Source organism: Canis lupus, chromosome 30, assembly GCF_048164855.1.
Source record: "Canis lupus baileyi chromosome 30, mCanLup2.hap1, whole genome shotgun sequence".
NCBI classification, from domain to species: Eukaryota; Metazoa; Chordata; class Mammalia; order Carnivora; family Canidae; genus Canis; species Canis lupus.
The window spans coordinates 34,301,698-34,325,600 of NC_132867.1; the positions used below are offsets into that span (position 1 = coordinate 34,301,698).

General features: G+C 40.9%; 1 long non-coding RNA gene across 1 annotated transcript in view; it reads right to left on the minus strand.

Moving 5' to 3' along the window:
* The window catches only part of LOC140621630 (uncharacterized), a 48,260-nt gene extending 27,180 nt beyond the window's left edge, over window positions 1-21,080 (minus strand). The window contains exons 1-2 of the long non-coding RNA XR_012021385.1: window positions 20,864-21,080; window positions 11,044-11,211 (exon numbers count right to left, since the gene is read on the minus strand). This is a non-coding gene — a long non-coding RNA (uncharacterized lncRNA). The remainder of the gene's footprint in view (window positions 1-11,043; window positions 11,212-20,863) is intronic.
* Between the last annotated feature and the right edge of the window lie 2,823 nt (window positions 21,081-23,903).

Sequence of the window (23,903 nt, forward strand, 5' to 3'; positions counted from 1 at the left end):
GAAACCTCCCTGTCAAAAAGGAAGTTTAAAATTCCTTGATGTCAGCGGAGCTTGCGATAGAAACTGTAGTCCAACTGTGAGTTTTCAGAGTAAATATTATTACAATGATGTAGAATTTTAGCTGGTCCTATTAATTATGCAGTTGAAGCACTTCGATGAATTGCGGGTGCCCTAATGTAAACATTTGGTTCAGTAATTGTTACTCTCAAGTTCAATGGCCTCCTCAGATCAGTCAGCAAAGATTTACCATTGTTGTTATAACAACAAGAAGAGTCCAGGAAGAATGAGTCCTTTCGCCAGCTCTAACACTGGAAAATTCGGTAAACATATATTTAAGTCAGTGCCAAACAATAAATTCTCTGGCTATAAGGATTATTAAGGAAAATGAGATGTCTCATAAGTAACATAAAGGGCTAGTAAACACTATCATTTCAAAGCCCCAGTTCTCCAGAGACAAAGATGACAAATTCTTCTAAGTAAACTGGTTATACCCCTCACCCCTTCTTCTTTCCTCCTGTGGTGATCCCCATCAGGTGCTAGCAATGGCTTGTGTTCCAGACTAGAGTTTGCTAGAAGAGAAGGGGTAGAAAGAGACAGGGGAGTACATGGCAGGGTAGCACTGAAAACCTGCTAGCAAGCCCTGCCTTTGCTATGTCCACGATTTTCTCTTATGATGGCCCTAGGGAAGTGCCTTCAGCTTCCTACAAAACAGAGACTTCTATGTTTAAAAACCTTAGTAGGGATCCCTGCACCTATATCATAAAACTCACATTGTTTAGAGTCAAGCAAGAGCATTTTCCCATTGGGCCTTGGTTCCTCCTGCCCACTCTTCCCTACCCTCACTCCCCAGTACCATATACATCCTCCATTCCTGGGACATTAAACTTCTGACTCTCCACAAATCAGGGTCTCTCTCTGCATGTGCTAAAGCCTCCAAAGCAGTAGCCTTCCTGCTCCCTTTCCTCACCTGCCAAATCTCTCAAGACCCAGCTCAGACAGTACTTCCATGGTGAAGCCTTCTCAGACTATCCCAAACAGACTTGTGGATCCACCCTTGGTACTCTGGAGCCCTTTGTTTAAACTCCAGTAATATCAAGTATGCTGCTAAAAAATTATTTATCTAATTGCCTATCCAACTCTTCTGCTAGACCATGAACTCAAGGCCAAGCTCATAGTAGACTCTGTTAGATCATCAGCAGAAGGGAGGGAAGGAAGGAGGGAGGAAGGAAGGAAGAAAGCTGAAAAGAAGGAGAGAAGAAAGGAAGGAGGGAGGGAGCAAGAAAGGAATGAAAGAAGAATGGATGGAGTGATAGACAAAGGGGCAAAAAGAGGCAGAAATAACTGGACTAGAGTCAGAAGCTTCTATTTCTCCACCTGTTGACATAATAAATGTATATTGGGAATAACTATTAAGTTCAAGACATTGTGCTGGGCATACTGAGACAAATAAGACACAACTGTGACCCCTGCAAGACACTCACAGGCCAGCAAGGAATACAGATAAGCACACAGACAATTGCATTGAAGCCTGTGAAGTCCACTGAAGGTACACAAAGGCTGCTATGATATCATATGGGAGAATTTGCCAAAACAGTCTAGAGGAGTCAAATGGAAAGCGGAAACCTAAAGCATGAGTAGGACTGGAAGCAATTTATTTCCAGGAGAGGGACAGTAGGTGCAAAGGAAGGAAAATAAAGAAAATCTTGGACAAAGAATTGGGGCAGGAGACATAAGGTTGGAGAGGGAAGCGGTGGGTAGCCTCAAAGATGTCTAGCGTAAGCATGTGGACATGAGAGAAAGTGCTCGCTGAACCCTCAGCCTTTGTACGTGCTGCTCCTTTTACTTAGAATATGCTTGGTTTCCACTGGAAAAATTCTGTCACCCTTCAATTAGAGGTTCCAGGCACCCTACACTTTCCCATTATAAATTCATCCTTCAAAATTCATTGAGTTATTCTATCTAATTCCTGGCTGCCCCAGTAAACTGGAAGGTTCCCCACTCTAGGCATTGTATCTGTCTTGCTCATCATGGTATCCCCAGCACTTAGAAAGTGCCTGCCTATGGTGAGCCCTCCATAAATGCTGGTTAAATGAATATAAGAAAAGCATGGTCTTCTTAACCAAGTCTTTCCATCATGGTTCTCTGAAATAGATTTTTTTAAAAATCCCACCTGGAAAAATGTTTGAGAAAAATCTATGAGGTAGAAAGAATCCCAACAGAGAGCTTGTTGTCACCCAGCCTCTGACACTCACACAAGAAGTGACCCCCAGCAAGACATGGAAGCTCACCAAGTTTCTTATTTATCAAATGGGGCTACTGGCCTGGATGAAATCTAAGGTTGCCTCTACCTCATCAAATCAATGGTGTCTACATTATAGCTCCAAAGCCATCATGACTCATGGCAAAAGTAATTTGGTGATACTGAGATGGAGGAAAGCACTCGGTGCCATTTACCTACAAGACTCATTGAATTTGTCCTAAGGGAAGCTGCTGCAACATGCACTCTCGACTTTATTAGATATGAAAACACAGTCAAAGAGGAAAGGAGAGGTCATCTCTCCTGCACAAATAAACTTTCTTTTAGTAAGTCCCCAAGAGATGGATATGGAGAGCCCAACATTTTCCACTTTCAAGTTTAAAATGGCCAGAAAGAACCACAATCCCTAGAGCCAAACCTGGGAGAAGGGCTGGAGGCGCCTCCAGCAGCAAAAGGTCACGTGGCTTGCTCTATGCCCAGGAGATTCAGAGGATTAGAAACAAACTAAAGCCATGATTTAAGTAATTTCATCTATGTGTTTCCAGAGATTAATTATATTTATTGCATCTGACACCAGTCAGGGATAGCAAACATCTTTTGTGAGGCTTACAACAATATTTAAAAAGCATTACTCGTAATGGCTGATTTTGTTTTATTGTATCTGACTCAAAGCCAAAGGTAGACAGCACTTAGCTGTCTGTGGACATTAATGTTTGGAGAGTAACAAAGACAGCTCCCCTCTCTGGCCTGCTACGGGCACTTGCACATACTGCCCATCCCCTCCCTATATGTGACATTGGGATGGGGGCAGGGAGGCAGTTCAACACCTTCGAATTTGTTGTGCAGCCACTGTATTTAAAGCACAGTGCTAGGCATTGCCAGATTCTCAGAGGTGAATAAGACAAGGATCCCTGCCCCCCAGGTAGGCATAGGACTCATTAATAGTCTAACAAACACTACCCCATAAAGACAATACTACATGCCATACAACGGGTAAGATAGTAGTAGGATAAGAATATATTCAAGAGAACGGAGAAGTAAGTGCCAACTAGGAGCAATCAGGAAAGGACGTGGTATATGAGATGAGCCAGCAAAGAGGAGGTATCTCTTAGGTCAAGACAAATAGAAATTGAATCCTGGGTGCCAAGAATAGCATAGGCAAAGGTGGGGAACTGAGGAAGGGTGGGGCATGTTCAGGCAAAGCTTTAGATAGCATGTGGGGTAATGGCACATAGTGGGACAGGAGAAATGGAGCCTGTGGTTGAAAGGCTTGAATGCTGCCTAAGGAGGGGCATATATTTGGTAGTCAGCAAGGAGCATGCATGCCCCTGAGCAGAGCAGTACCATGAGAAGATCTACACTCCAGGGAATTTGTGTAGGGTGTTAGATAGCAGCCAGCGGGGCCTTTCAGAAAGTGCCCTCCATGGCCCAGTTGAGAGCCACTGCTCTAGAACATAGTCACACTTGGAGATTGGGGGCTGTAGGATTGCTTCAGAAATTAACATGGGGGGCTTGGTAAATTTTAGTCACCTGGCCTGGGGACCTAACTATGGTGTGTCCTACAAAAAGGCGATTTTAAATTTCCAGCCACCAACAGAAACAATATTCAAAAACAATTCATTTGTAAGTTGGAGACTGCCCTCCCAAATGATGGAAACTTGTTTCATATCTTTAAGGGGTGCTTCCACTTTTCAAACAGAACTTGCCATCCAGTGGAAAAGATGAAAGTATTTTGGACAACCAGGAGATCCAAGCATGAGGCCACTTACATCCACCTGTGCCACGACATCGGACAAGAATGCAGCCCACCGGGGAGGCCCCCCAGTAGCTACATAGTGGTTTATCTCCACAAGCCTTAAAAAATATCACAAAAGGGGAATGTCTTTAAAATCCATCACATCTTCAACAGAGTTAATTTTACTGGAAAATTGTTCTCCCTTTTTAGAACATTAGTCCCTAAGGACAGAGTATGAGAGGGAAAGACTTGTTTTTTTATGAACTTGCCTAAGAAAATTGATACACCCTAAAGCCCATCTAGTTATGAAATTCCATTGCATCTGTCTCTTGTTTGTTTGCTTTGAAACCACCAATCTAAATCTACTTGAGACACTCAATGCAAAATAATAATAGCTCTGTTCCTTTTTATTTGACTTTAAAGGAAAAACTAGAAGAAGAAGGGGATCAAGGTCTCAGTTAAAAATCAAGAAAATATGCCAGAAATCGACATCTATGCAAAATGAATCAAGATCAAACCTCTGTATTTTTGCATTGTTGCTGAATTTTTTTCTTTGTAAAGAAGTCATTTATGTCTTTTTTTTTTCCTGCATGTTTTCTGGATCCGTCATCAGTACCGCATATTTTATTGTGCCGAGTATAAATCCTTAAGCATCATAAGAAGTTTCTACTGTGTCTTTGAAAAAATACAATTCAAAAGATCCATAAAACTGTACTGTAAAATTATGGATGCTAGCATAAATAGGGATATACACACTTACATGTCTATTGAGAAATGCATGTCTATTTAAATACTGTTTTTTATTTTAACATCATTTTAGACTTACAGAAAAGCTGAAGAATAGCATGAGGAATTCAGAATATCCATACACCTTTCACCTAGATTCCCCAAATATTACCATTTATCGTGTGTGCCTGTGTGTGCATGCACACCTGTGTGGATATGTAAGTTGCATACACGATGCACTTCTACCCCTAATTGCTGGAGTTTGTGTCTCCTCAAAACAAAACCATTCTCTTACACAACCACAATATGATTTGAAAGTAAGAAAATTAATAAGCTATTGTTCAGACCTATTATACAGACTTAATTCTAACTTTGCCAGTTGTCCAAATAGTGTCCCTTAGAGCAAAAGAAAATCCCAGATCCCACATGGCGCTCATTTGTCATGCATTCAGCAGTATCGCCCTTGTGTATAAAGAGCAGAGACCAACTGTTTCTATCATACAAAAACTCAGAAAATACTGTTCCCTTGAGTTCTTCCTGAGGAATCTACTAAAGCCCATGTTTCAGACAACAAAAATGACTAGAGAACACATAAGGACAGATGGTGAGCACTTAACCTGTAGCTGCTTGAAGAACTAAGACTAAATGAAAGTTAACAGAGAACCTTATAATATATATACTATAGGACCATGTGAACACAGATCCGACTGTGAGGATGTAGTAAAGCCATGAAATAATGGAAAGACAAGAAATAGCATATGTAATACAGTTAACTGTTCTGAGGAATCATGATTGGTGGTAATAGTATTATGTTGTTATTCTGAGACTGTTGTGTTTATACCAAGAGATAAAGCAAGTAATTATGGGATAGTTTAATCCTATATACATGGGAACTAAGATTTTTGGTGTGAAAGAGGGGAGATACAGATGTAATATAGAGGAGGTAAAGTAAAAACCCTGTAGTCTTTAATTTGAATTAGAAGTTGGTGTTTTATTCATCAATTGCCATCAGGGAAATACAGATCAAAACTACAATGAGAGACTACTTTACACCCATAAGAATGGCTAAAATTAACAAGACAACTGTTGGCAAGGATGTGGAGAAAGGGGAACACTTTTACATTGTTGGTGGGAACACAAGCTGGTGCAGCCTCTCTGGAAAACAATGTGGAGGTTCCTCAAGAAGTTAATAATAGAGCTACCCTATGACCCAGTAATTGCACTACTAGGTATTTACCCCAAAGACACAGATGTAGTGAAACAGATGGCCTGCACCCCAATGTTCATAGTAGCAATGTCCACAATAGCCAAACTGTGGAAGGAGCCAAGATGTCCATTGACAGGTGAATGGATAAAGAAGATGTGGTATATATATACAATGGAATATTAGTCATCAGAAAGGACCAATACCTACCATTTATTTTGATGTGGTTGGAATTGGAGGGCATTATGCTGAGTGAAATAAGTCAATCAGAGAAAGACAATTATCATATGGTCTCACTCATATGTGAAATATAGGAAACAGTGAAAGGGACCATAAATAAGGAGGGAAACTGAATGGGGAAAAATTAGAGAGGAAGACAAACCATGAGAGACTCCTAATTCTGGGAAACAAACAAAGGGTTGCATAAGAGGAGGTGGGTGGGGTGATGGGCTAACTGGGTGACGGGTTATTAAGGAGACACATGATGAGATGAGCACTGGGTATTATACTATATGTTGGCATATTGAATTTAAATAAAAGGAAAAAATGTTTTTAGAGAAATTGGTGTGTTGTTAATTTTAGCCATTCTGACTGGTGTGAGGTGGTATCTCACTGAGGTTTGGATTTGTATTTCCCTGATGCCAAGTGACGTTGAGCATTTTTTCATGTGTATGTTGGCCATTTGTATGTCTTCTTTGGAGAAATGTCTGTTCATCATTTCTGTCCATTTCTAAACTGGGTGATGGGCATTAAGGAGGGCTCTTGATGTCATGAGCACTGGGTGTTATATGCAACTGATAAATTACTAAATTCTACCCCTTAAACTAATAATACACTACAGGTTAATTAAATTGAATTTAAATTTAAAAAAAATTTAAAGGAATTAGTGTGAACTGATATGGCATTTTATCTGCTTCTAGACAGATGACAGATAGGTGGTGAGAGAGACAGAGTTTGTCTGTCTGTGTATGTATGCGTGTTTTCTTAGCTCTGTCCACTGAGAAAGCCTAGAAACAAAGGCCAACCCAGTTCTAGAATCATGTCAAGGAGATACGAGAGCAGCTGATCACAGAGGTCTAAGTGGAAGAGCTTCTCTAACTCACAGATGGGACAATGTGACTTCCATAAGGATGAGAATTACAAGAAATTGGAATTCATCAAGTATATTTAAACCTATGAGCTCATGATGACATGTTTGAAAAACCTAACAGGTAAACTTTTGAGGATGACAAAGAACCAGTACATGATCTTGAAAACTTAAGTAAAAGGGAGTGCCTGTTTGGCTTAGTTGGTTAAGCATCGGCTCAGGTCATGACCCCAGAGTCCTTGGATTGAGCCCAATGAGACTCCCTGCCTCCCCTCTCCCCCTGCTCCTCTCTCTGCTCCTTTTCTCTCTCCTTCTCTCTCTCTCTCTCTCTCTCTCTCAAATAAATACATTTTTTTAAAAGAAAGGAAACTATCAAACATGTATCTTACTTTCCAATATGTATAAACTATTAGATAACCAAATAGTGGATGAAAGGAAGTATATCCTTTTAAAACTATTCCAGATAATAAATGAAAACAAAGTGATAGTCTTAGAACATCACTGTTCTGCAGCTTCCAACAAATGAATGGATCTAGGTGACATGCATCATATCCTCCAACATTAAAAATAAGAGGGAAAAGAACAGGTACATGACAGAAGAATACAGCACCAGCTATAATCACCTATCCCAGGGGCTGATCCTGAATCTGCCTCTGGATCCAGCTGTCAATTTATAGGAAGACAGGGAACACAGGAGCATGTTGAACTGCACAATGAGGGCACAATCAGCAAAATTCAGCCTGGAGCATAGTCCACAGGTCAAATGGGCCAGGTTCTTCAAATTCATATATAAAAACTTTTCAGTAGGCAAAATTATGATGTGTAGGGCTGCATACTTTTAACTAAACCATAAATATACAAGAAACTTAATACCATAAAAACCATAAAAGTGATTACTTTTGGTGGGAGTAAGGGAATTCTAGAATAACCGGCAAAATTCTATTACAATAAAAAATTTAAAAATAGATTTAAAAGTCAAAAAATAAAACAGTTGTTATTTTAAAAAGCCTTTCCAGAACAGGAATCCATTATGATTATATATACAACATCAGAAAACCCATACAGTGTTCATCTATATATATAATAAATGTCTGGAAGAAGGCATGAAGCCTACATACAAAATAATGAATGATGAGCAGTAGGATGTACTGCTGGGACTCAGATCAGGATGGAGGGGAAGCCCAGAAGCTTAGTACCAAAGGATTCTCACTTCTTGCAGGATTTCTATACTGTTTACATTTTTACAAGCAACTTTTCATGTATTATTCATGCAGATTAAATGATTCCATCAATCAAGGAATGAGGGAGTGATGAGTTAAGGAATATGTAAGCTAGTGGGCTAGTGACAGTAAGTAGATGAGTGAGTGAATTAAATGAATGAGTGAGTGAGTGAGTGAGTGAGTGAGTGAATGGATGGATGGATGAATGAATGAATGAATGAGTGAATGAGTGAACGAATGAGTGAGCAAGTGAGTAAATGAATGTAGCATGAAAAAAGTACCCCAGTACAATAGGCAGGTCTTACCAGTTAGGTCTTCATAAAATCACATTAGTAAACCACAGGGAAAAACAGATTATGCAAAAGTCACCCCAGACACCTCATGTTCTGCATATTTGAAGAACCTTGAATCCCCAGTCACTGACTCCACGAGATTTACACTAAAATTTTATAAATGAAAAATTTATAAGGAAACTTGACAATGGGCCAGTCAAGTATGAATTCGGAGCCCAATGCCACTTTGATTGATCCCCTGTGTCCATCCTAACACCATCTTGCCTGCTCCCTGAGAACCCTTAATTAGGAGATCCCACCAAGAAGTCTTGCTGGCAAAAAAAATTCTAAAGGCCACCTCTGCACACATCTAGAACTAGTTCTTTGTGACATTCCTTTTAAACACAGAACCACAGCCTCTAACTCACTTACCAGCCAGTGTCCAAATTCAGAGCAGAGAGGCATTCTTTCAAAATTGATGGAATTGAAAAACGACTCTATTTCCGATCAAGTTTCTCCAACTTGCTGTGTTCAGCACTAGGAATTCAAGGTTTTAGAAAGCTGGTCAGGGGAGAGTGTCTTGCTTAACTTCTCTGGGTTTCAATCAGGGTTACCTAATATTTGGTTACCTAATATTTTTTTAAAGATTTTATTTATTTATTTATTTGAGAGAGAGAGCAAGTAAGAACACAAGAAGAGGGGAGAAGCAGAGAGGAGAGGGAAAACTGCACTCCCCACCAAGCAAGGAGCCTGATGGGGGGCTCGATCCCAGGACTCTGGAACCATGACCTGAGCCAAAGGCAGATGCTTAATTGAGTCAACCAGTTGCCCCAGTCAGAGTCTTTAACTGTAAAATGGAAGGAATATATCACCTGCCTCACAGAGAAGTTATACAGCCTCAAGAGAGAATTATGTGAAATGCCCAGTACAGTGCCTGGTTCATAGCAAGTGCTTAGTAGGTATTTGCTATAGTTATTATTTTTTTCATTAAGGTGAAATTCACATAACACAAATAAACCATTTTAAGGAAAATAATTTAGTGGCATTTAGTATGATCAAATATTGTGCTCTGAGACATTTTCATTACCCAAAAGGAAGTCCCATATTCATTAAGTAGTCAGCTCCCTCTTTCCCTTTCTTCCTGGCCCTGACAACTGCCAATGCATCTTCTATCTCCATGGGTTTATCCATTCTGCACACTTCATATAAATGGAAACATATAACATCTGACCTTTTAGGTCTGGCTTCTTTCATTTAGCCCCATGTTTTCAAAATTCATCCATATTATAGTAATGTATCCATATTTTATTCCTTTTTAAGGCTGAATAATATTCTATTTTATGTGTAGAGACCACAACTCATTTGTTTGTTAATCTGTTGAGGGCAATTTGGGTCATTTCTACTCTTTGGCTATTGTGAATAGTGCTGCCGTAAGCATACACATACATGTATTTGTTTCAGTGCCTGTTTTCAATTCTTCTGAGTATAAATCTCAGAGTGAAATTGCTGGGTCATATGGTAATTCTAGGTCTAGCTTTTTGAGGAACGACAAAACTATCATTACTTCTAAAACATTCATTGCAGTGCCACTAAGTACACGTACTGTTTCATGAGGGGGATAAATATCTATGATCCAGGAGTCCCTATGAGAATTAGTTTCTGGTGAGCATCATTTTTCTAAAAGAAAACAAATAGTTATTACACACATTTCAAAATTTTTGGGTAAATAAGTCTATTCTTTTAAGTAATACTGATAACTTCCAACTAGGTCAAACTTGACTGTCTATAGTACCTAACTAATAAAATGTGTTTCTAGGCCTTCCCTGTCTGAGCATGCATGAATGCAAAATGGCAGAAAGCCTGTCTGGCACAATTGCTCACATCTCACTGAATGCAGTTCAAGAAATAAATAGAATAGCAAGCCGAAAGAGGAGCTATTAATAGAGCTCACAGAAATACAGGTTGAGGACGCCATTGTGTGCTTCAGAAAAACTAATCCAGGGCAGAGACTCAAAGAGCAGAACAAAAGGACACGAATGCCAAGACATGGAGAACATCTCCCACTTATGGAAGGAGGCAGGGTCAAGGGATGAGAGAGGAATGTTAGCTTCATGCCCCTGCCAGTATCTTTCATGGCTAATTACACCCCGACAGCCTATAAATTCCTCTAATAGTTTTCAATGGAGAAACTATTCTTCTACCCATCCCCTCAAACTATTAAGTAATGTAGCTGATTTAGACTGGCTTCCAGAATCGCCCAAGTGGCGCTGATTATCACTGATGGGTGTGGACAAGAGAGAAAGCAAGAATGCATTCTTCTGAGAGCCTTCTGGGCAAAAAAACACCATGTATGGTAAATATCAGATTCCACATATCAAATGTCCCCATTTCCCAACTGAAGCAAGTATCTAAGAAGCACCTCTCCTCCTCCTCTCTTCCCATTCTGCTACCTCTAAGACTAGGACCCAGCACAATAGCTAACCTCTCCTACTACCCAGCTCTCAAAGTCATTTTTCAGAGTCAAGGAATTTATCTTTCTTACCAGGGAAGAGTTCTGGCTCCAAACATATCAGCTAAAAAATAAAAATTCGACTTTGCAGAAACAAAAGCTCATTCATCTCCAACCAGCAGCTTCTTCCATGGTCCTTGATGAAGAAGATAACACACAGCATTTATATGGCAACTTTTGTCTTCAAGATACTTTATAGACCTAGGTCAGGAAAGAGGAGACAAATAGTAGGTTGACAGATCACTTTCAAAACCCTGTTTAGGGCTAGTCTACATTTTGTTTAAATAAAGCAAAAAATGGATCAAAGGCCCATAGTTCTAAAAAGAGTAAACGATCTATGAGGCATAAGAAAATAAATAATAAAATAGGTGTCAAGTCCCCAGAGGGAGACCCGCATCTGCTAAAGCCCACTGACTTTGGAGTCAAACACACCTCATTTCAAATCCTCATCTTGCCATTTACTAGTTCTCTCTCCTCTGAGAGCATCAGTATTCTCACTGGAAAATGAAAGAAATAACACAACTTACCAGATAGGTTTAAGTGACATAATGTCTGGCCTGACAATCAGTAATTATGGTGGTATTGGTAATAATATATTGGTGACCCAATCTAATTTGTTATAAGACTAAACCTTTCCAAAATATTAAAAAGCTCAGAATCCCTGAACACATTGAAAAGTAGCATATATTTTGCATTTTTTTTAACAATTTGGAAATTGTTTTTTTAAGATCTTTGCGGTTAGTAACAGGACATTAATGATATAGCATGAGGGCCTGGGCCAAGGCTCTTCTAAGGGGCTTGAGTAAAGACATCTGGGAGCAGGAGAGGCCTCACATTAAATCCACTCAGATGACTTCAATCTCTCACCATGCTCGCTTCCATGTTACTTCCTTGTTGAGTGTGGACTGAGATGAAGTGGTGTCATTTGTGGAAGGAATTTCTCCAAGACACAGAAAGGCTTATAGATAAATACTGATTTAAGACTAAAAATTAAATGTCAGTTACTTTTATGAGTAAAGATAGGAGTGGAGACCTTTGAGGCTTATAATTCTTCTCTCATCAACAGAGAATTTAGACATGTGAATTACTATTTAAAATTTGCACATCTGGAACAATTTCCTACTTTATCACAACCAGTCAAATAGGACCTGCCTGGAGAATTTTGAATGTCCAACTGGGCACTCACTAATGACCTTAATATCCATTTCACCAGCGCAGCTCTCCCCCATGAATTACAGAACCATCAACTTGGCAAATTGAACACCAATAAAAAATAAATTTATTATAAAAAAAAAAGAAGAGAAAATGGACAGAAGTTGCTGATGGGTTGGCCATGATATGTGGGTGGGAAGTGAAGAAAATGACACTAAGGTGGACCTTCAGTTTCTACCTGGCAAAACTGGATGCAGAGAGAACCATTCACAGAGGGTGGAGACACAGGAACACAGGAAGAGGGAAGAAGCACAGAGATATTGGGAGAAGATCATTAGGGCAGATTTGGGCAAGTGGAATTTGAGATGCTTGTGTAAGCAACATCCAGTGCTCATCCCGTCAAGTGCCCCCCTCAGTGCCCGTCACCCATTCACCCCTACCGCCTGCCCTCCTCCCCTTCCACCACCCCTAGTTCGTTTCCCAGAGTTAGGAGTCTTTATGTTCTAAGGGAAGGGAGAAGAAGTGTGTGGGAAATATCAGAAAGGGAGACAGAACATTTTCTCTTCTAATACTAATCAGACATCTTCACTTTTCCCCAGTTCCATGGCAAACAACCTATAAAGTCAAGAGACTAATTTTTTTCATAACAAGTCCCCCAGCATCCTTCTTGGCCCTGGCCTAAATTCTTCCCCACAGTTTCCAGAATGATCTCAAAACTCAGAGTTCTATCTTAAATCCTTCCTTGGCTTCCATTGGCCAGGTAAGGGAGAAAACTTTAAGCACTAGAACACTCTCCATGATTGGGCCTCAGACACTTCCTTACTCTGAGCTCCAGTCAGAGTCTTCCTTTAATTACATGCCCACTCCTGCCACAGGATCTTTGCATATGCTCTTCCCCACCTCACACACTCTCTTTCCCTTTTGCATCCAATTAAACAAATCCTACTTGCCCTGCATATCTCCATTCAAAAATTGCTCCTTGAGAAATTTAGATCCATTAGTTCTATGTGGTTCCATGTGGCTTTGTATATAGGATCATGGAATCATCTCTCTTTCTCTTGCTGCCCTCCTTTCAGTCTGCACGTATCCCTTCATTGCAGTGGCTATTATGACTGCCCCTCAACTAGCCTGTGAGTTCAATGAAAGTAGAGCCTGTGTCTGGTTTGTATAGCATTATATCCTGACTACCAAGCACAGTGCCTTGTGAAAAGTAAACACTTGGTAAATTGAATGAATGAGCGAATAAATGAGTGTGAAAAGGTATAAGGCACATCAAATAGGAGAATAGGGGAGATTTACAAGTAACCTTAAAAAGGGTTCTGTACAACAAAATTCCAGGGCAGGGCAAGGGGAAGGCAGAGGACCTCTGTGTCCCAGGTCAGAGTTTTACAGCAGGGCCCCCAAGATCCTGGCTTTGTTGCTACCAGCAAACTCAGCAGGAAGAGAGGCGCAAACACTTGGGTACCTTCCTCTCATTTCACCTCTCTGAGGATCGTGGGTTTCAGATGGAGAGTCAACAGTAGGGCTGAAGATGAGTGAGATAAAGAGGAAAATGTGAGACTCCCTGGGTGGCTCAGTGGTTGAGTGTCTGCCTTTGCTCAGGTCATGATCTCGGGGTCTTGGGATCAAGTCCTGCATTGGGCTCCCTGCAGGGAGCCTGCTTCTCCCTCTGCCTATGTCTCTGCCTCTCTCTGTGTGTCTTTTATGAATAAATAAATACAATCTTTAAAAAAAAAAAAAGGAAAATGTCACTATGAAACATTCTAGAGCTTTCAGTACAAGATGTAAATGTGCCAAAGAATATCAGATAGAAATTGGACCTATCTAGAGTTTTGTAAAATGAACCAGGTAAGGTCACAAATATCCCTGTGTTTTATGTCCCTTACAAACTATGTAGTCCCTTCACTGTCTTAAAAACTGTTGGAAATTTCCAACTAATGGGGAGAAATACAGTCCCTAGCCTTTCCCCGAGATGTCTGAGGAAGTGAGACTAGACAGGGGTTTTGTGGCATGTCACAAAAGCCACATCATGTTTCAAAGGAAGATGGGAAGAGGTGTTCTGTCCAACAATGTGGAATTCTTCGGCTGAGAGCAGCAACTAGATCTTCTTCCAGACTGTGAACTGCCAGAGGATGTTTGCCTAAATGCTAAAAGGACTCCAGTCATGCGCCTTTTCTGTTTTGATAATTACTCATTCATCTAAAAGGAAAAAAAGACATGAAAATGAACATTTCTCTCAAGTGGGTGCCTACATTTAAAATAAAGCATCTTGAAGGAACTAAAGAATTAGCAAAGCAAGGACAGGACTGTCCTGCAGAAAGACAGCAGCCTCCGCAAGAGCCGCGGCTCAATTCTTTTCAGCACCAGACTTGAAAGTGTGTTTGTTTGTTTCTTTGTTTACTTTTGAAACTTGGGCTTTAAAGCAATGTATATGACATCCAGACCTTGCATTTCAAGCAGAACAACAGAATTCTAAACTCTAGCTTTATATAAAAGTAAAACATGACTACTTGGCTGTTTTCTCTGCCCCAACACATAGGATTGAGAAAATGCTTGAGAACATTTTATCAGGAAATACATGCCATGTTGTCATGCATCCAACTTCTTCTTCCCCCTTCTGAAGACCCGACCTGTAGTACTTCGCTTCTGAAGACCCCACCTGTACTACTCTGTCCCCTCTTCCTGAACCACCTGCAAGTCAATCCAGAATCCTCTTCTTCTGTTTACTAAACTTCAATCTTTACCCCCTGCCCTTTTCTTGCCTTGGCAAAAACCCTAAAGCTTTCAGGGTGGTTAGCAAACGGTAGGTGTAGGCCTAAGGGTTAAGAATTCACGCTCCCAGATGATAATCATCAGTATATTGTTCTGGAAAATTAAATACACCTGGGCCAAGTTTCTTAAGGCTGTACTCTTTGGAGATGTTTCAATTTTTTAAAAAAAGAAGAAACAGTTCAAGAATGTGAACTTCATTTCTCACATATATTTTCCTAGGCTGACTGGCTAGCTGGCTGGCTTGCTTGCTTGCTTGCTTTGTTTTTTATCTTTTCCTTTTTTTTTTTTTTTAATTTCATTATGGGCTTTGGGTTTTCCCCAGATTTTTACCTACTCTTGTCCTTCTTGACATATGAGACATGTGTTTGTATTCTTCCATCTTAGTAGGAGCATTAAACAACAAAAGAAACTGTTCAAAATGTCCTGTGCTATGATTCAGTTCAGGCAATCACCATCCTCACACTGTGCACAGCTCTCCGGTGACAAAGATAAACAGCACCTGGCAATCTAAGTGGTAGGTACATTCATTCAAGAAATGCTTATTTGATCTTTCTATACACCAAAAGTGGTGCTTGCAGCAAGGGTCCAGAAAACCAATCAAGATGTTTTGGTTCTCAAGGAATTCCTATCTGTTGGGAATGATGGATTAGAATAGCAGTGAGGCTCTGCCAGAGGAGTGGACCCCTGTGATAGAAGAAACACCAAGGAATGATGCATGTGATGGGGTCACTCATTTACCAGATAGCCAAGATGCCATGGTGGGCCTTCCAGACAGAGAGCAGCAGAACCAAAGTCACAGATACATAAAAGGATGTAGGGCAATAGAGAGACAGGGCATTTTAAGGTGGCCAGACCAGGCTTCTGGGAAGAGTGGCAAAAATGAAGCTTAGATGTATCTATTGAAATAGATTATGAAAGCTTTGGTGTGTAATGCCAAAGAGTTGGATTTATCCTGCAATAATAAGAAGGAAAAATACAAGGTAAGCTTTTGGTTTGGCAAGGGACTCAACAAAGAGTTATAATAGAAAGTGTAATCCTAATGTTTCTCCTATAACTATAGGAGAATTATACTTAAGGAGAATGGAGGGGAGTCATCCTTTTCAATTGAGGACAACTTGAAGGGGACTTCAGGAGGAAGATGGTTTCCAAACAATGCCTGAAAGGATAAAGGGATCTCAAACCATGAGTGATGAAAGAGGGCCACCTATTCAGCACAGAGATAGAGGGTGGTAAGCATACATGGCTTTGTGCAGGAGCATGGGATCTGCCAAGGCCAGCCTGAAGCTGTTGGAGGTTTAGAGTAGGATATGAGCCCGCAAGTTAGCCTAGGTCACACTGTGGAGCCGTTTGAATGCCACATTATGGGTATTGTTCTAAAGGCAACAGGAGGCCTACAGGACTGATGATTTTGAAGTTAACTCTGGCAACATTGTAGAGTATGGATTAGATGTGGAGAGAGACTAAGCAGAGAGACCAGTGTGAGGGCCACTGCAAAAACTAGGCAAGAAATTACAAGGGCTTTATGGCCAAGCATGATACAGCTGGACTGTGCCTCCTAGCCTCCATTGAGAGTGGGTGAGACCACGTGGAGTATGATCAGAAGAAATGGGTTCAGTTGCAAGATCTGTTCATCAAACCTCCTGAGTATCTCTTCAGTGCCTCTTTCCTTCCAGGTGGCAGTGATAAAGCTGAATCCAGGGTTCCTTGGTGGCCCAGTGGAGGCTCCATCAGCTTGAGTCACTACATGGCTCATGGACTATAACCAGTGTACTTGACCAGTTCTCTTACGTGAGCAAAGACTATCCTTCTCTTGGTTTTATGTCATTTGTGCTTTGAGATCTCTTTGCTATACCAGCGATGCCTGCCTTACCTAACATTGCCCTCAACTGTAATGGTAGCACTGAGGATGGAAAGAGACAGAGTCAAGAGACATTGTGGAGGTTAGTCCTCAGGAAGTGGCTACCAATTTTAAGAGCAGGTAAGGGTGAAGAGTCAAAGCTGGTGCCAATATCTCCAGTCTGGACGAAGGAGAGTTTTGTTAGGTCCTTAATCTGAAAGAGTGACTGTAGGAGGAGGAAGGGGTTTTAGAGGAAGGTAATGAGACCCATTTCGAACATGTAGAAGTTGAAATATCTGTGGGGGACCAAGGTAGAGCTGTCCAGTGGGCAGTTAGGAACACAGGCAAGGAATTGGCCCATGGAAGCCTGAGTAGAGCTGCACAGACACTCCCAGAACAACCTGAGATGCCCGGGAAGCCTCCTGTGTACTTTATTCACACTTTGAGGAAATGTTGCAAATGTCAAAGACTACAGATTATATTAATCAGTTATTTAAAGTATTATTGGTAACCTTTTAAGGTAAATACTGAATGAATCATAGGTGATAAGTTGCCTTGAGTTAAAAAAAAAAAAAAAAAAAAAAACCCGTTCTGCTACTTAGCAGCATAGCAAAAGACTTTATCTCTCAGGGACTCAGTTTTCTTCCTGTACAAGATGGAGATAATACCTCTGCCCTTCCAGGGTGGCTGTGAGGAATAATTGGAGTAAATAGCCCATGTTATATGGGGATCTGCACCTTTGTGTTCCATTATCATAAACCAATGTCAAAGTCTCTTCAATAAATGGTGCTGGGAAAATTGGACATCCACATGCAGAAGAATGAAACTAGACCACTCTCTTTCACCATACACAAAGATAAACTCAAAATGGATGAAAGATCTAAATGTGAGACAAGATTCCATCAAAATCCTAGAGAAGAACACAGGCAACACCCTTTTTGAACTCGGCCATAGTAACTTCTTGCAAGATACATCCACGAAGGCAAAAGAAACAAAAGCAAAAATGAACTATTGGGACTTCATCAAGATAAGAAGCTTTTGCACAGCAAAGGATACAGTCAACAAAACTCAAAGACAACCTACAGAATGGGAGAAGATATTTGCAAATGACATATCAGATAAAGGGCTAGTTTCCAAGATCTATAAAGAACTTATTAAACTCAACACCAAAGAAACAAACAATCCAATCATGAAATGGGCAAAAGACATGAACAGAAATCTCACAGAGGAAGACATAGACATGGCCAACATGCATATGAGAAAATGCTCTGCATCACTTGCCATCAGGGAAATACAAATCAAAACCACAGTGAGATACCACCTCACACCAGTGAGAATGGGGAAAATTAACAAGGCAGGAAACAACAAATGTTGGAGAGGATGCGGAGAAAAGGGAACCCTCTTACACTGTTGGTGGGAATGTGAACTGGTGCAGCCACTCTGGAAAACTGTGTGGAGGTTCCTCAAACAGTTAAAAATATACCTGCCCTACGACCCAGCAATTGCACTGTTGGGGATTTACCCCAAAGATACAAATGCAATGAAACGCCGGGACACCTGCACCCCGATGTTTCTAGCAGCAATGGCCACTATAGCCAAACTGTGGAAGGAGCCTCGGTGTCCAACGAAAGATGAATGGATAAAGAAGATGTGGTTTATGTATACAATGGAATATTACTCAGCTATTAGAAATGACAAATACCCACCATTTGCTTCAACGTGGATGGAACTGGAGGGTATTATGCTGAGTGAAGTAAGTCAGTCGGAGAAGGACAAACATTATATGTTCTCATTCATTTGGGGAATATAAATAATAGTGAAAGGGAAAATAAGGGAAGGGAGAAGAAATGTGTGGGAAATATCAGAAAGGGAGACAGAACGTAAAGACTGCTAACTCTGGGAAACGAACTAGGGGTGGTAGAAGGGGAGGAGGGCGGGGGGTGGGAGTGAATGGGTGACGGGCACTGGGTGTTATTCTGTATGTTAGTAAATTGAACACCAATAAAAAAAAAAAAAAAAAAAAACTCAAAAAAAAAAAAAATAAACCAATGTCAAAAAGAGCTAGTACTTACAGAATTATTCTACACACACCACCAGGTCCACCCAGTTAATCTTGACAATGCTCCTCATAGGTATTATCACCTTCCCCACTATCGAAAAAGGAACCCAAGACCAGAGAGATTAAGGAGCTTCCTCAAGGTCACACAGCTAATGGTGAAGCTGGGCTATGGTTCCAGCAGGCAGACTCTGGCACATGGGCTCTTCCCTACCACATGACACTCCCACAGCAGGCCACTCTTCCTGGAAAGCATAGTCCCCTTTGGGAGCTCAGTGTCCCTCTTCAGCCTTGGCCTTTCCTGAGCCCTGGCCTAGGAAGCATTTACAGTGGCTGTAAGTATGGGTTCATCAAGAGTTTCATCAAGGCTGTTGACAGTTCTCCACAGGTGAGAAGTGATTATGAGAACCTCTGACTTGTTCTTGAAGGGCAGTTTCACAATAATGGGGAAAAGTCAGGAATTCCCAAGAAACAAATGCCAGTTGGTAATGCTGGGGCATTTATAATGTTCTTAATTTTTCAAAGCATGTCTGTAAGCTACATCTTCTTTCCACTAAAGTAAATTGGGGCTCAAGCCATTCAAAGGCTCATGGAGGTAAATAGGGAACACTGGCAGAGAACTTGTAAATTGTCACTCTTGAAAGATGCTTTTTCTTGGAACTCTCCCTTTTCTTTCTCATCCTGGCCCATCACAAGCCAGAAGAACAAATGCAATGGGAGAGAAGGGGAGATGGGTCATTCTGGCTGCTGGGCCCTCTCATGGGTTGTGGGACCCTCCCTACTGGGAAATAGCCTGGAGCCTCCCCAGAGGTTGTGCCACTATTGTTCCCATGGGTTCCTCTCTTTCAGATTGTTCTACTGTCTGGTCAGGGGACAAGATCAGAGTGGAGGACAGGCTCTGCTACAAATTACTGAATCTAAACCATAAGAGGTGAAAACCAAAGCAGTGGGATGATACTTTGGAAAGACACCAGGGATGGGGCAGCTCAGACCACAGTGCTTGATTTGGTAAAGTGTGAATTCTCAAATAGGGAAACCCAGGACTCTCTCTGCTGATTACATATTTATTAGTAGGACACTCCAAGGAGCTTCAAAACTGAGAAGTCCAGAGCATTTCTGAATAGTTTCTGGCCCCATCTGCTGAAGCTCCGCAAGACTCAGTATCTCCCCTGATCTGCCCTCAGCTGCCTCCCCAGGTCTTCTTGTTGGCGTCTGAGGGGAGCCATGTGCCCTGGAGTCTTTTCTTCATGGTACATAGACTGTTCCAGTCCCTTCTCAGGATTCCGCAAAGCTTACAGGCCTTCCCTTCCCAGCTACAACCCTTATTCCTAAGCCTTGGTGTCCATCATACTCTCATTAAAAAAAAAAAGAAAAAAAAAGTTTTCAATTTTAAAAACCACAAAATAAAAAAGTCAATCAATATATAACTTAGAAGTCCTTCTAATAGTCTCTGTACCCAACAGCCCTAATGGCTGGCTGGTGCCTTTTTTCTTCTTTGCTCAGTCTGCAGCTCATTTAAGCATCAGTGGAGATGACTCATGCTCTAGTTCTTAAAATCAAACTTGCTCCACCAAACCCAAAACCCTGTATTTATCCAAATTGTAGAAACATGCTCTTACCACCCATCCACCAAAATACCTCCTATTCAGAACAACAGAGTGTTAATGGCTGATTCCACCCTCCCAATTTCCAAAAATATTCATACTGCTTCTTCATCAGGGCAGCAGCCCTCAATTTTCCTCTCACAGAGAATTCCACTCACAATGGGCTTACCAATTCACAGGTCTTACAGAGCACTCTTAATGGGCATTTCTTAAAAGTTGATCAGAGGGTCGAGGTATGTATACCTTGACCGGTGGGATCCCCTGATTCAAGAATTTCATTTTGCTGTTGAGGAAGCAGGCCTACAATGCTAAAGAATTTGCCCAAAGTCCAAGTTAAAAGATTTGCCTGAAGGAAGCCTCATCACCCTCCAACACAATACAGATGCTCAAACAGCTTTCATATTTTCTCTAGGTCTAGAAGAAAGAAATTACCTCCAATTTTCTCATCCTTTTAAGGTAAAAAATCACTTAGCTGTCATTGGTAACAACAACTTCTTTCTTTATCAAAGAAGACTTCATGGTGGAGAAAGCTCAGGTTCAAAGAGTATTGTTGTGAACAGGTGGAAGGAAGGCTCTTCCAGGCAGCCTGAGCAAAAGTATGAAGATGGGACCTCCTGATATCCATAACAAGACGTGGAGTAAACAGTTCCATTGTCTGGAGCATAGGCAGATGAAAAAGAATAGTGAAAAGCAGATTTAAAAACTTTGTACCTTTACAATTATTCTTCCAAAGTAATTAATTTCTAATCATATTAATATACATAGAGAGATATAAGTCCCATCATGTGTAATTCCATATTATTGTAGCTTCAAGAAGTCTCTACCCCAAGAACATTGGGGAAAGTCAAATTTTGCTAATTATAGGAGGGAGATTGACTACAAAGAAGAATTTCCCAACCATTGGATCTTTTTATAAAAGGCATGCACTTCCAACCAAGTAATGAGCTCCCCACTGCTCAATGCATTTGAGTGGGGGCTGGATGACTGCCTGCTTGGAAGGTAAGAGAGATTTCTGCTTTGATGGGAAGTTGGCAGAAGGATATTGAAGGAGTCTTCCAAGTGTAATAGGTTGTAATCTTTTGGGTAAGAACTAAGCATCCACCTGGATTCAACCCCAGTTCTGCTCCTTACCAGCTGGATGACCTGAGCAAAGCAGCTAACATCTCTGTGCTCCAGTTTCCTCAATGGAAAATAAGGATATAAATACTAGTGCCTACTTCAAGGGTTATTGCAAGGATTAAATGATTAAATTAAATGAGTATCAGGGTCTGAGACATAATCAATGTTTGGTAATTGTTGGTGGTTGTTCTTGTTATGAAGTTGTTATTATTATTGTGTATTCTGGGTTCTCAGCCTCCTTCACTCTCCAACACCACAGCATGCCTCGTAAGTAGATGCCACTAAAGTGGCTTCACAACACAACATGACATCCTTCCAAGTACAGACCATGCACAAAATACCCAATTTTCTTCTGATGGTTCACTTTTTTCTCCTTTTTTTAAAAATCAAAATGAAGCATAAGACAAATGAAAAAGAATGATGAGACTCACATCTGAACTGATATCTTCATAACCATTCTTCAGACATAATCAATAATTACATTAATTACATTAACACTATATAGAAAGATAAGTCCCGTCATGTGTGCTTCTATCTTATTAGCTAGAATTCAAATGTTTTTCCACCCTCAACCCCTTGAAAACCACTTCTGGTGGGGAGAATGGAAAGTTAGCTTGAGGACCCTTCCTGCATCTCCACCCTGGCTCCCCAGTGTTGCATTTTTCAGAAAAGTTTACCCTGAACTTCCATGATCCTCCTTCCACCCCCCTGCAAATTTACACACAGAGCACCTTTGTGAGGCATGGACAGAGCACAGAGAAGTTCTGTCAAGCCAAACAAGTTGATTCATGAGCAAAAATCCCCCAACTGTGTTCAAAGATTAAATTGGAAAATTATCAGCTGCTTCTGGTTGAAAATTCCACTGAAACACTTCACAGGGTGCCTGCGCCTTCAGTACATATAGTTCCCAGCGCTTGCACAATAGTCTACACGTGCAAACGCACACGCTCAGCGGTACTTAAGTGGCGTGTGGCCTCAAGATGTCTGTGTCATCTGACAGCCAATGGTTTCCTGCATATTTTCTGTGTAAACACATCCCTGTCTACTAATGTGCTGCAGCCCACAAAGTTTAACAAGGTTCAGGCAGTGGGGCACTTGGATTTTGAACTTTATAGCACTAGACGCTTAAGTCTAGCAATGGGGAGTTCTTTATTTTTTGGCAGCCTTTTATGTTGGTATGCCTTTTATGAAGAGTTCCAATGCTTGGTAAGGAACAGTTATAGATCTTCAGTGTCCTATATGATAGCCACTAGCTACTTGCTTTTGATACTTGAAATGTGACTAATCCAAATTAAGATGCATTATAGGTATAAAATACTCACCAAATTTCTAAGATTCAGTATCCAAAAAAGTCAACTCACTAATATCTATATAGATATATATGTTATGGTAGTAAATTGTCTATATTGGATTAAATGAAATCTATTATTAAAATTACACTTATTTCCTTTTACTTTTTCAGTGTGACCACTAGAAAATTTTAAATTACACATACAGCTCACATTATATCTTGATTGCACAATGTTGCCCACAAGTATTTATTAAAATCAGAATCTCATTGAGGTGCCCGAGGAATCTGCGTGGTTAACACACACCCAGGTGATTATGATTTTTGCCATCTGTGGACCCCTGAAGTAGCAGCTAGTAACTTGAACCATGAGTCAGAACTCCTGGATTCTGTGCTTCATTTGGGTTCCTCCTCCTTTCTGGTCCTTGATCTCCTCATCAACAGAAGGAAGGTCTTGGATCAGACCTAGAAAGGCATACAGCTTAAGACTTCCATTCCCATTACCCACTGACTATATGTCCATCAACCCATGAACCCAGGCCAACAGAGAGCCCCAGAGACTGACTGGACCCACATGGATAATAAATTCAGGCAACTGTGACTCTAGAGAGGCATTCATGGTCTTCAACCACAGGTACTCCTGAGAAGTCAGGGAGAAAGGATTACCTGCCAGCTTTCCAGAGAAGTGCAGCCAACTTTGGCTAAACCAAATAAAACCTCATTTATATCAATATCAACAACACCACCAACTGACCAAGGACCTGCTGCATGTAAAGCACACACACACACACACACACACACACACACACACTCATGCAAATCCTAGAGCAAATTCATATCCCTAGGATGTCCTAAAACTGGCTAAGATTCCAGGACCAACCTGGGGCAGAACCCAGCCCACCCTCATTGAAGGCCACTTGAAGCAACCTACTAACCTATTCAAATGGAAAATCCTTTTTCAGACAGGAAGTGGGAAACCAACTTTCTTTTTAACCTGATGGAATTATCAATTTCACCTTTCCAAAAGAGCTCTGACAAAAGTTGTTAAAACAGCCTTCAGAAGCT